The 15,960-nt window shown below is 46.0% G+C and overlaps 1 protein-coding gene across 1 annotated transcript in view; it reads left to right on the top strand.

Annotated features, from left to right (window-relative positions):
* CFAP61 (cilia and flagella associated protein 61) overlaps positions 1-15,960 on the top strand; it is a 335,591-nt gene that overhangs the window by 51,588 nt on the left and 268,043 nt on the right. The gene's annotated exons all lie outside the window — the stretch shown is intronic.

The following is a 15,960-nucleotide window of genomic DNA, read 5'->3' as shown; positions in this document are numbered from 1 at the left end:
TTGTTCGGTGTTTATTATGAAAATAGGACATACTTCATCAACGGTACAATCCTAGAGTTCTAAGTTTTTCAGGAATCAGATATCCTCTTTATTTTACATTTAAGCATACAGTATATGTATAGAGATAATAAATGTTTGCTGGCTCCCAGTGAGGAAGTCTCTAATGGTATTCCATAGTAAAGTTGGAGCAACCTCAACGCCAGAGTTTAAAATCAAAAGCAAAAAATTAGGTGTTCCATATGGGAATCTCTCGTTTTGGCCCTAATTTCCAGGCGTCATTTTGGAAGGTTGCTGGCTGTAAGATAGGAAGAAAGCTGGAAGACTCGGTTGGCAGAGTTTGTCTAGCACTGTTGTTGTGCAGCTGGTGTCTGGTAGAAATGGGTGATTAGACCTGGCAGAGAGTCTCTAGCACTAGCGCTGTGCAGCTGGGCCTGGCTGAAGAGTCATTAAGTAACATAAGGATAGATCAGATAGGTTTCATACAAGAACAGGAAAAAAAATGCATAGAAAAATGTTATCCACAATTAAAAGGCCACAAATAAGAACAACATAATCCATCCAGGATAATAGCAGCTCTAAAGCCAACATTTCTTCTTCGGGTTCCATATGGTCCACAGGAATTACCTTGGGGTATTTGATTGGAGTGATCCTGGCACCAAACAGTTACAAGCTTTAGCTCCCAGGATGCACTGGGTCTTCCACCACATATTCCCCGCCCCTGGGTACAGGCACTTAGGGCTTGATTCAGAGGCGCTTGCAAAAGGCGAGCGCTCGCTCTGAATCAGGGCGGGCGCTCACTCTGAATCTGGGCGGGCGCTGTTTTTTTTAGGAGCGGCCACTTGGCCGCTCGCATAGCTGTGGGTGACCCACAGCTATAGCGAGCGGCCAGGGTGATGGTTGCGATTGTCAAGACCATCACGACCATCGGGCTTGCGATGAGACCCTTGTGGTAGGGTCTCGTTCATCGCAAGCCCCAGAGAGCTTTCGGCTCTAACAGAGCCGGAAGCTCTCCACTGACATCACTCGTGATGTCAGTGGGGCCGCCCCTAAACGGCAAGCGTTCCCTCAGGAACGCCTCCGTTTGGGCAGCCGCCCCCTCAGCCCGCCCACCAAATGGGGCGAGCTGACACTCAACATCGACAGCTCGCCCCCTTTGGTGCGAGACCCGAAGCGACAGATTGCCTGTTGCTAGCCTGGTCTCGCGCATGCGCACGATGGAGCCAGCTCCGTCGTGCGCATGCGCTGTGGGCCACCATCGACCTGGTTGGGAGCGCTCAGCGCTTGCGACCGGGTCTGAATCAGGCCCTTCGTTTTTTGTTTGGTGTGCAGGATCAGTGCACCTTGTAGACAGGAGACTGCTTTGACAGTCCCAGGCTTTTTTTTTTTTTAATGAGTAAGCAGCGCTAGGCGCCCGTGCTGCTGCTCCATCTACCCCCACCGGCGCTGCAACACTAGTGATGGAACTGGTGATTTCGGCGGGCGCCAGCGGAGTTTCACTAGACACTGGGCCCGCTTCTACAGCCTGAAGACACGGGGATGCAGGTAAGGAGACCTGCCCAAGGCCGCTGTTGTGAGGACCAGGTACGACTGCTTCTCCCACTAGACCACCGGGATATATTATACTGGCGCCGGGGACCGTGGCGGCAGCCATGTAAAAAGCCAGTGCGCCCGGTGAGTTGATACAGCCTAGGGGAGGTAGGCTCTCCCCGGCAGCCTCTCCCCCAGCCCAGATACCGATCCAGAGACGAGGTTTCCCACGTCTGGGTTGCTTCTCCCTGCCTCCCTGGTATATGAGATGCCCAGAGACCACTTTCGGGTGCTCTACTGTAGCTGCGAATCTCAGGAGGTTTGGTTAGTCTCCCTGTATACCTCACCTTTGGTGGCCGGCTTATACAGAGTTCAATATCCTACTAAGCTTTTGTGCTTTTCGTAGTTGACTAAGAGCCTATTGCATATATATATTTATATATATATATAGCCACTGGCTCGGCACTCTTCCTCCAATGATAGTATAGCCTGGGTGCCCTCCGCAAATAGGATAAACAGCAATCAAACGGCGGCGGCACTCACAAAAAATAATTACAAAAGCCGGGTTACCAGACCTCTAATGTTCTTTACTTCATCGTTTCAGTCCTTTCGGACCTTCGTGACGAAGGTCCGAAAGGACTGAAACGTTGAAGTAAAAACATTAGAGTCTGGTGACCCGGCTTTTGTAATTATTCTTCGTGAGTGCCACCACCGCTGTTTGAGTGCTATATATATATATATATATATATATATATATATATATACACACATTATTGCATTGTATGTGACTTATGTAAGTTCTGCTGTGTGTTATACTGCCTTTTTTTATTCCTGAATAACTGTCCGTTATAACTATCACTGCTATTTCTCCTTATAACCCTCTGCTACAGGTGTGTGGGTTATTTTGGGGGTGAACACTGTCACATTGTATTGTATTGCATTGCATAACATTACCTTGATGTCTAAGGATAAGGAGAAGAAGGAGGCTAAAACCCCTGTGCTGGTTTCATGTATGGCCTGTCAGGCGGGCTTGTCCTCTCAGGATTTTATACAGGATGGACTGTGTGGTCGCTGTTATTAGGAGCAACTACATCATTCCAGCCTACCAGCCAACCTTGAGGGCTGGAGATATTTGACAAAGGTGGAGACCTGGTGGTCTCGTAGCAGCGTTGAGGGCTGGAAACACTTGGCAAGGATGAAGACCTGATGGACCCGGAGCAGCCTTGAGGGCTGGAAACACTTGGCAAGGATGGTGACCTGATGGTCACGGAGCAGCCTTGAGAGCAGAAAATATTCCGGGATGCAGAGCAGCGGAGATAACGTTGATGTTGATTAGGTCCACTCAGACGCAACAATGTGGATAAGGCCGCCGGGAAATGGTGCGACAACTGTGATGACTGGAGATGCAGAACAGCGGAGATTGCCGTGAGGATTTGGTTGTCCACTCAGATGCTGCACTGTGGTAAATGCCGCCGGGAAGTGGTGCAGCAACTCTGTAGACTGGAGACGCAGAGCAGCGGAGATAGTCGTGATGTTTAGGCTGAGTCCACTCAGACGCTGCACTGCGGTTAATGCCGCCTTAAAGTGGTGCGGCAACTGTGATGAATGGAGACGCAGAGCAACGGAGATAGCTGTGATGTCTAGGCTGGGTCCACTCAGATGCTGCACTGCGGTTAATGCCCCCGGGAAGTGATGTGGCAACTGCGGTAGCTGGAAGCACTCTACAGCGGATATAGCCGCAATGTAATGCTGGAACCTCAGTCACTGCAGTCCGGACTGGACCATCAGGATGTTACTCGACACAAGACACAATAGACTCAGGGCTGGAGATGCTGGAAGAACATAAAGAAAGATACCAACTCTACGGAACCGGAAAAACACGAGTAAGACGCTATCACCAGCATCTGAGCAATGCATGGCGTCTCCGTCTCCCAGCAACAGGCCTAAGAAACTCGCCAGGAGCGAGACGCGGCTGTGGCTTGTGACAGTCGCAGGTTGTGAACCGTTTATCTACACCCACGTCGACCCCTACTATGGGGTACCCTCAGCAGCTACAACCTGCGATGTTCATGCCTCCTATGCATCCGTCCATGATAGAATGGATGTTTATGCCCACTCAAGCCAGAGTATGGCTCCGTCCCCTGCTGCATTTCAACAAATGCTGCAAGCAGGAAGGCCGGTAGTACCTAAAACCAGAAGGTGGTCGGCTTCTTCCTATCAGTGCGTCCAGCCTGTAGATTCTGATGCATCTTCAGATGAATGTGAAGAGGTACAAGGCTCCTCTCAGGAGTCTCTCTCAGGGGAGAATGACCATGTAGCAGCAGTGGATGTTCCCTCCTTGATTAGGGCGTCAAAACTATTTTAAACATAGATAGTGAAGAGCCAGAACCTAGGAAGGCTTTGGTGTTCAAGCGCCTGAGGGTTGTTAAGGCTGAGTTTCCCAAATCTGAGCAACTCTCTGAACTTATGGGGGAAGCATGGAGTTCTCCTGATAGATGATTCCATTTTACAAAGAAGGTTTCAGCTTTATACCCCCTCCCACCTGGCGAATGTGCTAAATGGGAAGTTCTGCCTACTGTGGATGCTCACGTGGAGCATCTGGTTAAGAGCACCACATTGCCCATACCATCTGCATCCTCCCTTAAGAATCCCACAGATAGTAGACTTGAGGCCTGTCTCAAGGCATTTTTTTCTCTGTCAGGAGCTGTTACCTACCCGGCCATGGCTACGGCATGGGTGTCTAAGGCCATTGAAGAATGGACAGGGGTACTGGAAAATACTCTTCCAGAGGCTTCCAGGGAGCAGCTGATGATTATCTCCTATATCAAGGAAGCAGCCTCCTATTTGGGGGAGGCGGCATTAGATGCCGGTATTCTGGCTTCTAAGGCTTCAGCCACCTCAGTTGTTGCTCACAGAGCCCTATGGTTAAGTGCCTGGAAAGCAGATGCAGGTTCCAAGAAGACTCTGGAATCCCTGCCATTTACGGCATACTGTTTGGCTCAGCATTGGATAAGATTGTTTCTGCGGTTTGCTGTTCTGCAGCAACATTTCCAATTTCAGGCACTGCCTTTTGGTTTGTCAACAGCCCCGCGGGTCTTTACCAAAATAATGGCAGTAATGACAGCCTACCTCATGCGTCAGGGAGTCAGAATACTGCCATACCTGAAATTGGCACAGTCTCCAGATGTATTACAACATCATCTCAGACTGACGGTTGCCTGCCTACACAGACATGGCTGGATCATAAATTGGAAAAAGTTGTCGCTTTCTCCAGTACAGCAGATGGTGCATTTAGTTGCACTCCTGGATTCTCTGGCACACAGGATATTTCTGCCAGGAGACAAGATTTTACGGGTTTGCAGATTTCTCCGCAATCAGACGGCGTCTATCCACTCAGCAATGCAGGTTCTAGGGTCCATGGCGTCCACCTTTGACATGGTGGAATATGCTCAATTCCATTCCAGACCACTGCAACAGCTCATCATCTCCCGGTGGAGTAGGGAGTAGCAGTTAATAAAGTCACAGACGATCCGTCTTTCTCCAGAGGTTCGGCTTTCCCTCTCGTGGTGGCTGCAGGGGTCGCCCCTCCTGGATTCCAGATTGGGTGCTCCTCACTACGGATGCCAGCCTCCATGGATGGGGTGCAGTGACGGGTCATCACACCTTTCAGGAAAGATGGACGACCAAGGAGGGTCACCTATCCATAAACATCTTGGAACTTTGTGCAGCATTCAGGGCACTCGTTCAGGCACAGGATATACTAAAGGGCAGGCCTGTCCAGATACAGTATGACAATACGACCTCAGTCTGGCAGCCATGGCGGAAGTGACAAACATTCTGGTCTGGGCAGAATGTCATCTTCCAGCAATCTCAGCAGTATTCATACCAGGAGTCCTCACCTGGGAAGCATTGTCAGGAAATACCCGCTGGGGAATGGGCTCTTCATCCGGATGTCTTTCAGATCCTAGTGGACAAATGGGGACTACCAGAGGTAGACCTCATGGCCTCAGGCCACAACCACAAGGTCCTCAGGTACGGGTCCAGAACCAGGGATCCCTCAGCCGATTTTGTGGATGCTCTAGCAGTGAAGTGGGACTTCAAGCTAGTGTATCTTTTTCTTCCGATCTCCCTTCTCCCAAAGGTCATCAGGAAATTCAAGCAAGAAAGCGGAACAGTAATACTTATAGCCCCTGCTTGGCCCAGATGCCATTGGTTCACCGACCTTTAGAGTCTCTCCATAGTTAACACAGGGTCCCTGCCTGCATCCGGACATTCCCCATCTGTCTTTGATGGCATGGCTCTTGAATTTTCCATCTTAAGAGCCAAGGGTTTTACTACTTCTGTAATTCAGACAACGCTTAGGACACGGAAGCCTTCCTCTACCCGCATCTATTACAGAATTTGGCACTCATATTTTCAATGGTGTAAGCATAGAAAATATGATGGTTTTTAGGGTCTCACGAGTGCTTGCTTTTCTCCAGGCTGGGTTAGACCAGGGTCTTCACCTGGCCACCCTGAAAGTTCAGGCATCTGCACTCTCAGTTTGGTTTCAGCAAAGGATTTCCCCGCTGCCTAATGTTAGGACATTTTTTCAGGGTGTTCTGAGGGTTCAGCCTCCCTTTGTCCCTCCGGTAGCTCCGTGGGATTTGTCTTTGGTTCTCAGGGCTCTACAGGCTCCCCCTATTTGAACCCCTGAAATCAATGGACCTTAAGTGGTTGACAGTGAAGACTTCTTGCTATTTCCTCTGCCTGCAGGGTCTCTGATTTGGCAGCGCTTTCTTGTCACTCTCCCTTTTTGATTTTTCATCAGGATAGAGCTGTTCTTTGTACCAGGGTGGGTTATCTTCCTAAGGTAGTATCCCGCTTTCATGTAAATGAAAAAATAGTGGTTCCAGCCTTCCAGTCTTCAGATCTCTCTGTGGGTGAAGCTTCTCTGGATGTGGTGCGTGCCCTATGTATCTACATGGATTGTACCAACTCCTTTTGGAAATCGGATTCTCTTTTTATGTTGTATGGCTGTCATAAGCGAGGCTGGCCAGCTAACAAACAGACTCTTTCTAGATGGTTCGTATGACGATTTCTCAGGCTTACACACAAGCTGATCTCTCTGTTCCAAACACAGTGACAGCACATTCTACTCGATCTGTAGGACCATCGCGTTTCGTCTTGGTGCCTCTGCTGAACAATTGTGCAAGGCAGCCACATAGTCTTCCATCCACACTTCTCTCAAATTTTACGCCTTTTATACCTTTGCCTCTCAGGATGCTTCCTTTGGGCGAAAGATTCTCCTTTCTGCTAAACAGGAATGTCGCCACCCTTAAGGGAACTGCTTTGGGACATCCCCAAGGTAATTCCTGTGGACCCTATGGAACCTGAAGAAGAAAATAAGAGTTATGGTATAACATACCTTTGTTAACTCTGTTTCTTCGAGGTCCACAGGGCACCCACCCTAACGCACCTGGTGTTATTGGGTAATCTTTATTTCTTTTGTATTTCAATGAGTTCCTCTTCTTAGAGTGTTTCTGGTGTACAATTTTCCTTCCTTCTCCTCTTTCCTTCTCTTGGTTTGGCCTGGTAACAAACTAAGTGCCTGTAGCCAGGGGCGAGGTATAGTATATGTGGAGGAGGACCCAGTGCATCCTGGGAGCTAAAGCTTGTATCTGTTTGGTGCCTGGATCACTCCAACCACATACCCCCAAGGTAATTCCTCTGGACCATATGGACCTCGAAGAAAAAGAGTTAACAAAGGTATGTTATGCCATAACTTTTTCTCAGATCTACTGCATGAAGCTGAAGGTTTCTCCTCCTCCCTGTTTCACAAAATTCAAGTCCCATAACCTCTGAGCAAAATGATATACTTTAATTAATAGAGTATTCATATTTTGCTGTTTGTTCAATTTATCTGCTAAAATTTGTCATATTTAACATGTGCTGTACCCTGAATCAGGGCTGGACTGCCCATCTGGCAGTTCTGGCAAATGCCAGAAGGGCCGATGGCAGGATGTGCTGGTCTAGCCAGTGCTGCCGAGGTCCCCACCGCTGCCAATTCACCCGCACACCCCCATTGCTGCCAGTACGTCATCACACCCGCCGGGTGCCGCACGGTATTCTTAGAGGAGAGCTGCTTCTGATAGGGAGAACGAGCTGCGCGCCTTGGGCCTGGCTTGGTTAGTCTGGTCAGGTGTCTCACTCAGGTTCTGAGTTATGTATTGCTTTGTCCAAATTGTCCCTCAGCCAGCAGCTGCCAGTTGGAGACCGTAAGTGGAGAGTCTGTGGCTGTACCTGCCCTGTCACTGTGGTCTCTGTGGACTTAAGTTAGTAATAATAATTATTATATATAAACACTACACATGACCTAAACTGTACTACTGGAAATGATTCATGAAATCTTCTTTGGTAAAGTAGCAAAGCAGAATTCATGGAGATAGTGTGAAAGTAAGAAAAAATAGTAATTTCAATACCATCCATTCTTAGTTCAGACTATATATTTGATTTTTTGTTTTCTATATTTCATAAATAAAAACCGCAATAGAGGTTTGCCATGCAGTGAGGAACTTGGATAATTCACTGCTAAAATGTTGTAATGAGTACTGTAACCCATTTTAACCTTTTTTAATCAATTACTTTAATTGTATTGAAAAAATAGACTACAGAAAGCAGACAATATGATTGCTAAATGTTATTTGGCAATGGCTAGGGAGGCCAATCCGAGGTTTTTTTTTTCAATCCCGGGATTGAAAAAAAACTCAGTCCTGGGATTACCGGGTTTTGTTGTTTTTAGAAAAAAAAAAAAAAAACATGAATGGTCTCAGGATGCTTTACTGTTGGCATGACACAGGACTGATGGTAGCGCTCACCTTTCCTTCTCTGGACAAGCGTTTTTACAGATGCCCCAAACAATCTGAAAGGGGATTCATTAGAGAAAATAACTTTACCCCAGTCCTCAGCAGTCCAATCCCTGTACCTTTTGAAGAAAATCAGTCTGTTCCTGATGTTTTTCCAGGAGAGAAGTGGCTTCTTTGCTGCCCTTCTTGACACCAGGCCATCCTCCAAAAGTCTTCATCCTATGTCATGCCAACAGTAAAGCATCCTGAGACCATTCATGTGTGGTGTGCTTCTCAGCAAAGGTAGTGGGCTCACTCACAATTTTGCCTAAGAACACAGCCATGAATAAAGAAGGGTACCAAAACATCCTCCAAGAGCAACTTCTCCCAACCATCCAAGAAGAGTTTGGTGACGAACAATGCCTTTTCCAGCATGATGGAGTACCTTGCCATAAGGCAAAAGTGATAACTAAGTGGCCCAGGGACCAAAACATCTAAATTTTGGGTCCATGGCCTGGAAACTCCCCAGACCTTACTCCCATTGAGAACTTGTGGTCAATCCTCAAGAGGCGGATGGACAAACAAAAACCCACAAATTCTGACAAACTCCAAGCATTGATTAGGCAAGAATGGGCGGCCATCAGTCAGTATGTGGCCCAGAAGTTGATTGACAGCATGCCAGGGTGAATTGCACAGGTCTTGAAAAAGAAGGGTCAACACTGCAAATATATACCATAGTAACATCTGCCAAAAAAAGGTCTTAAACACTGAAGCAGCAAACTTTATGAAAACTAATACTTGTGTCATTCTCCTAAATATCATTGACTACATAAAATCAAACATCAAACAATCACAACCACCTGTTATGGAGCTCACTGCATGTTGGGGTTCAAAATTTGCAGAAGAGTCCACGGCTTCTAGTCCCACCCACAGCTCATATTCTGGTGGTGATCCATTGTACAATTTTCTTACATATGGTATGGTGTCCAGAATTAGTTTCTATATTATATGATATTTTTTAGCATATGGTAATTTTCTTCCAGTGCAGAATCACTATGGCTCTATATTTTTGTTTTTGTCTACCAATAAACCAATATATTTCAGTGCCTTTATTCAATGATTGGACTCTACAGGCATGCAGAGCAAGATATACTGTTATCATTACTGGACAGTAACAAATCACCTAAGTAATGTGACATTCAGCAAGGAATGGGTTAGTCGCATAATTTGTATTTACAATGCAGGGTGCCAATTATGGAAACTATTGAACACAGCCCTGTCTCAATCACTTGTTCCTCAGCCATTTACCCACCCAGCACAATAGGCCAACAGCTGCACACTAGCCACAGACAACCTCCTGTGATAAAGCACATTTTGTTTCCTTTGTTTGGCATTACATCCAAAATGCCACAAAACCGGCATGACGTAGTTAGTATAGTAGATAATCTGTCAGGAAAATTGATGGAATTTCAACTTATTTCAGTGTTCCTAGAGTATTATCTGGTTTGTACAGGATGACAATCAATTCAACGCATGATGGATAAAAGTAAATTAAATGAAAACACAGACATAAAAAACATAAAAATAGACATGAAAACATAAAGAACTTTGGCCCAGATTTATCAACGAGTGATATTCTTGTTATCACTCGTTACTAATCTTAAATGGTGCTCCAATCAATCAGTTCCTAACTGTCATGTGTTTGAAAAATGACAGTTAGGAGCTGATTGGTTGGAGTGCAATTTAAGATTAGTAACGAGTGCTAAAGAAAAATATCACTCATTGATAAATCTGGGCCTTTGTTTTTAATGTAACATTATCTCCTCATGTTTTACTTGACATAAATGTTTATAGTTTTATAAGGTTTCTGTCAGTTCTGTGTTTTTTTAAATCCTCTGCTAAGAGCAGTGATTCTTAACTCCAGTCATCAACCCCAAGTAACCTCCCCCCCTACCTTCATAATATTCATGGATAGCATAAAACCTCAAAGTTTTAAGCTTATTCATGCTTAGGTCTAACTACTTGAATTGAAACGACTGAGGGCCTTATTCACAGATGGACGTAGTGGCTGTGCGATAATATGCTAATGGTGAAAGAGGCTTCTTGTGTAATTGGAATCCTACTGCTAGCTTTTCTGATACGCTGCTGCGTTCGAGGACACGGCATCAGATCATCTGCGTGAACATCGGCTATCTGAGTAACTCTTGGGCCGGTGTTTTCACACTGCTGGGGTCAATCATTCTTGTCTACCCTCCCGATTTCTGCAAAAAGCCTCTCGAATTATGATGGGAGCTCCCGCTACCCCGCAATGTATATGCAATCCCCTGCTTTCCCCACTGCCCTTCTGGAAATCCTACCTGCTCATGCGTGATGGGGCCTGGGCTTGCATACAGGAGGACGCGGGGGCAGGGAGTCTGTTTGCTATGAAGTCCGTAGATGCCTCCCAGGTCCGCCCCCTGCACAGATGACAGTCACATTGGCCACACACTGACTGCTGGGAGAGACTGATGTTCCCAGCATTCCCTGGCCAGCCCAGACTTCCCATCCATAAGGGAGGACAGACATCTGGAGGAGGAGCTGACGCCGAACTGACTGAGGAGCTGTGTGACTGATCAGAGCTCACTGTAGCTCCAGCAAGAACCATGGATGTCAGTGCTGCAGGAGAGGAGAGGTGAGAGGATGAGAGAGAGAGAGTGAGTGTGTGTGTGTGTGTGTGGGGGGGGGGGGTCTATTAATGTGTGTGTGTGTCAGTGGGGGTGTCCATTAATGTGAGTCTGTGGGGGGTTCTAATGTGTGTGTGTTTGTGTTGTGGGGGGGTTCTATTACTGTGTGTGTGGGGGGTCCTATTACTGTATGTGTGTGTGTGTGTGCGTGTACGCCAATAGATGGATTCAGACATGCCTTTTGGGCGGAGCTGGCCTCGCCCCCCAACGCAACGCGTGTCGCTTGCTACTTCCGTAAATGATCTCCCTCAAACTACTTTTCAAAAGTAGGCAAGTATGGGGCCAATGAAGCTGTGACAGAAGACGCAGGCTCCGGCCTCGGCACACCTCCAAAACAGGGCCAACACGCCACCCTTTTCGAGAATGCTGGCTGTTGCAGCCCTGTCCACACCCCTAAACGGCAGTAGCATGTCGATCAGACTGTGGCTTGCGGGTCCTGCATGTCACCTCGCAGAATAAGATCTGCACATGTACAGTGCAGCATCTGCGCATGTGCAGATCTCACACCATCGGAGTTGTACGCAAACCCAAGAGTCTAGTTTTAGTCATTAAAACTGGACTGTTGGGGGGCTGTTTGATGAATCGGTCACAGCCTCTGATCGTCGGCAGCTTTGAAAATCCGACGTTTAGTAAATATGCCCCCAAACGTCAAAACAAAAAATAAATAAAAGTCATTGGGTGATGTTAAAGGCACATCAGTACATAGCAGCAGTGGTCCTGGTCACAGTAAATAGTACTCCACCAGTAGTGTCTGTCTAAGGTAGGTAGGTGAGTAGCTCAAACGAAAGGTTTAAATACCACCAATAACCAATCATGTGTTACCTTTTACATCACGTGATGTGTGAGTAGAAATACAGCATCTTTTAAGACATTAATACAATGAAATACGAGAGTTGTCCAAAAACTAATGCCTAAATGCTCATAACTCTGAAATAATAAGCAACATTTATTTGAACCTTTGTCAGTTTGTAGTTTAATATGTCTGCTACTATATATGTAGTTTTGTTTAGGTAGTTCAAGAAATACCATGGAATCCAAGATGAAACAAAGAGCCGTCATTGTATTTCTGGAAAAAGAAGGCTGCAGTGCTACAGAAATCCACAGAAGACTGAAAAAAGTGTATGGTGAGCGTACAAATGACTATAGCAATGTCAGAAGGTGGGTGATGCGTTTTCATTTGGGAGAATCGTCGGTGTGCGACAAACCTCGTGGTGGCAGACCATCAACTGCAGTGACAGCAGAGTACCGACACAAAGTCGATGCCATGATTCAGAAAGACTGTCGTGTGACCATCAGAGATATCAGTGATGAACTGGAATGTAGCCATGGCACTGTAGAAACACTAATCAATGATTTGGGATATCGTAAAGTGTATGCTAAATGGATTCCAAAGCAATTAACCAGGGATCATAAGGCTCAGAGGGTGGAAGTGTGCAATGACCTTTTGACCAACTTTGAAGCCAACCCTGAGACATTTTTGGAAAATGTAATTACAGGAGATGAGACCTGGGTATTCCTTTATGAACCAGAAACAAAGGCCCAATCAAAGCAATGGAAACACCCAAGTTCACCTAGGCCAAAAAAGTTTAAATCACAGCGATCCGTAGACAAAGTAATGGCCACATTCTTCTGGGATTGCCGAGGTGTTATTCTCATCGATTACTTGGAACCAAACCAATCAATCAACAGTGATCGATACATTATTACACTTAAGAAGCTGAAAGAAGCCATCCACAAAAAAAGGTCAACAATTCCACCGTCAAATGTCATCTTGCACCACAACAATGCCAGACCTCACACTTCGATGGCAACATCTGCGGCCGTTGCCAAAATGGGATGGGAAATAATGCCACATCCACCATACAGTCCTGATTTGGCCCATTCTGACTTTCATCTGTTTGGCCCTCTCAAATACTGTCTACGGGGTCAACATATTGAAGACATAGAGGTTGTTAAAAACGCCATACGTTCCTGGGTCAAACACCAACCACTGGAATTTTTCCAAAGTGCGTTCACAACTTGGGTTGAGAGGTGGAGAAAATGTTTGAGGGCAGATGGTGAATTTTTTGAGTAGAGTCATTCTGTTACTAAGACTTCAAAGTATTTTACTGCAAATTTTCAAATCTGTATCTATAATAAAATTTGAGTTGTGAGCATTTAGGCATTACTTTTTGAACAACCCTCGTACTATACAAGCCACAAATAAAAACATTGTCATGCTCTACTTACTAAAAAATAACAGGCATCCTTATTGAGTTTCCAAAAGTCAGCAAGTATGGCCCAAAATGTATGTTTAGCAGTTCTGATAACAGTTCTGTGTCATTCAAATTTGACATATGTACATGATATTTATATTTTAGAATAACTTGAGCCTCTATATTTTAATTTACATAGTTATAAAGTAGAAACAATGTGCATGTTATATTTCCTTTGAATCGCCAAACAAAGCTTGGGTAGAACAGCTTAGGCACAAGGAACAAATAGCTGTAGCAGAGCAAAACATTCACAGAGGCTGCTGCCTATGTCCTGTACTTGTTCTGTAATCATCAAGCTGGGCATTGTCACCTGGTGAAAGCTGTTGTAATGCAATAATGGAGCAGGTGCTCATGAAAATACTGCTAAAAGGCAGCAGCAGGCTATATTCATAGCTTAACACTCACTCCCAGCGCTCAGCTTTCACCTACAGTATATGGAGTGGACACCGCCTGCTGCTGTGCACTCGGCTGTGTAACTCCCTGTAGCCAGCAATTTTTTCATTCAGTTCAAGCTCTGATATGTTTGTGAAGCTTGACAAATTATAGCTAAAATACAAATGACTGATAAACAAAAGAGGCCTTTGTTTTGGGCGTTGACAGAATGTACAATATCTGGACTTTTTAATTTACCCCTTCAGTGGTGGAACTGTTGCTATTACTGCGTACTGTGGACCTCATTCAGAGGCGCTCGCAATATGCGAGCGCTCGCTCTGAATGAGGGTGGCCGCATCTATTTTCCGAGCCGGCCTCCTGGTCGCTCGCTAGGCTGTGGGTGACCACCCACAGCTTTAGTGAGTGGCCAGGTTGATGGTCGCGATGGTCAAGACCATCGCGACCATCTGGGCTTGCGACGAGACCCTTGTGGTAGGGTCTCTTCTACCGCAAGCCCCAGAGAGCTTCTGGCTCTAATAGAGCCGCAAGCTCTCCCACTGACATCACTGGTGATGTCAGTGGGGCCGCCCACAAACGACAGGCGTTCGTTTGGGAACGCCTCCGTTTGTGAAGCCACGCCTACAAAACGGGGCGAGCTGTCGATCACCATCGACAGTCGCCCCTTTTGTAGTGAGCACCGGAGCGAGAGAAATTCTCTCTCGCTCCGGGGCTTGCGCACGCGCAGTGCGGCCGCTGCGTGTGCACAGAGCCCAACATCGACCCGATTGCGAGCGCTCAAGCGCTTGTGAGCGGGTCTGAACGAGACCCAGTATGTGGAGCTTTCCCTTGTGTGTCATAACACAAACTTTTGCTTATTAGCAGAAATTAGCCAATACTGCATGTACGTAACTACAGGGCAGCGTGTATGTAAACCATTATTATTTCAAGTAGAGACTGCAAACGTTAATGTTTTTATATTGTTCTGCGATGGGTGGTCATGACAGCTATTGAATATGTTGGCACACATTCTGCCTGCTCCCACGATCAGCAACACCACCAGCAACTAGTGTAATTTGCTTTCATAGTGAGCCCTTACCCATGGTGTTTATGTAATAAGCATATAAATCCTGTGACATAAGATCCCAGCTGTGGTAATGCATCTGACCCAGATTCCCATGCTAGGATTGGTACAGGCTGCTGGATTACTTTCCTGATGACTAGTAGTGATAGTGCTCTCACATTATACCTCCCAATGACCATTCTGTTGGAGGGGATATCCCTCTTTTTGACTCTGTTTCCTTCAAAATTGTTTTCTAAATTGTTCTCTATTGTGTCTGACCCATAGGGGGAAATACATCAAACCTTCATCAAACAAGTGATGAAGTTGCCCATAGCAGCCAAACAGATTTTATGTATCATTTATCTAGTGCATTCTATGAAATTAAAGTTAAAAACTGATTGGTTGCTATGGGCAATTTCTCCACCTGTTCTCTTTAGAGGTATACGGTTGGTAAATTGACAAGACATACATTGACCACTGAACATTGACATCATCTAGGTCGACAGCTACCTTAGGTCGACAAACCATTGATCGACCGTACCTCTGTATCGACAAACACGTGATCGACACGGACATTAGATCAACATTACAAATGCTGGAAACATACCGACAATATGAAGATTGACAACACACATGATAGACATAACAAAAGAACGACGCGTCCAGGATTGAAACTAAATTGGTAGACAGTTAATAGATCGTCATATCAATGATCAACGAGTCCTAGATCAAAACTAAATAGGTCGACAGGCGGGGGGGATGCACTATTAGCGGGCAGCGTCTTAACCTAGACAGTTTGTTATTACTAGGGTGAAGATGCTCCCAGGTCAAGGCATCCAGGAATAGCGGGGAGCACAGGGGAGGGGGATGAAGGGATGCACTGCAGAGAATGGGGGTGTCCAGCAATTCAGGTCAAGGGCTGCAGGATGGATGTTGGGGCTTCCATTGCCAGCAGTGCTTGCAGGGATGAAAGGTCTGGCTGGGACCTATAGTGCTACAATTGAAATTAGCGACGGGGGATGCGCTAGTACCAGGCAGCATCTAGGATGTATACCTTTTTGTATTGTCTAACTGGAACGTGTCCATCATTTATTTATCGATCTATTAACTGTCTACCTTTTTTATTGTCGATCTATTAACTGTCGACCTATTTAGTTTTGATCTAGGAATCTTCGATCTTTGATATGTCGATCTATTAA

The sequence above is a fragment of the Taudactylus pleione genome, unplaced genomic scaffold, assembly GCF_031769625.1.
Source record: "Taudactylus pleione unplaced genomic scaffold, aTauple2 ptg000201l, whole genome shotgun sequence".
NCBI classification, from domain to species: Eukaryota; Metazoa; Chordata; class Amphibia; order Anura; family Myobatrachidae; genus Taudactylus; species Taudactylus pleione.
This window is presented reverse-complemented; position numbering and strand designations above follow the sequence as displayed.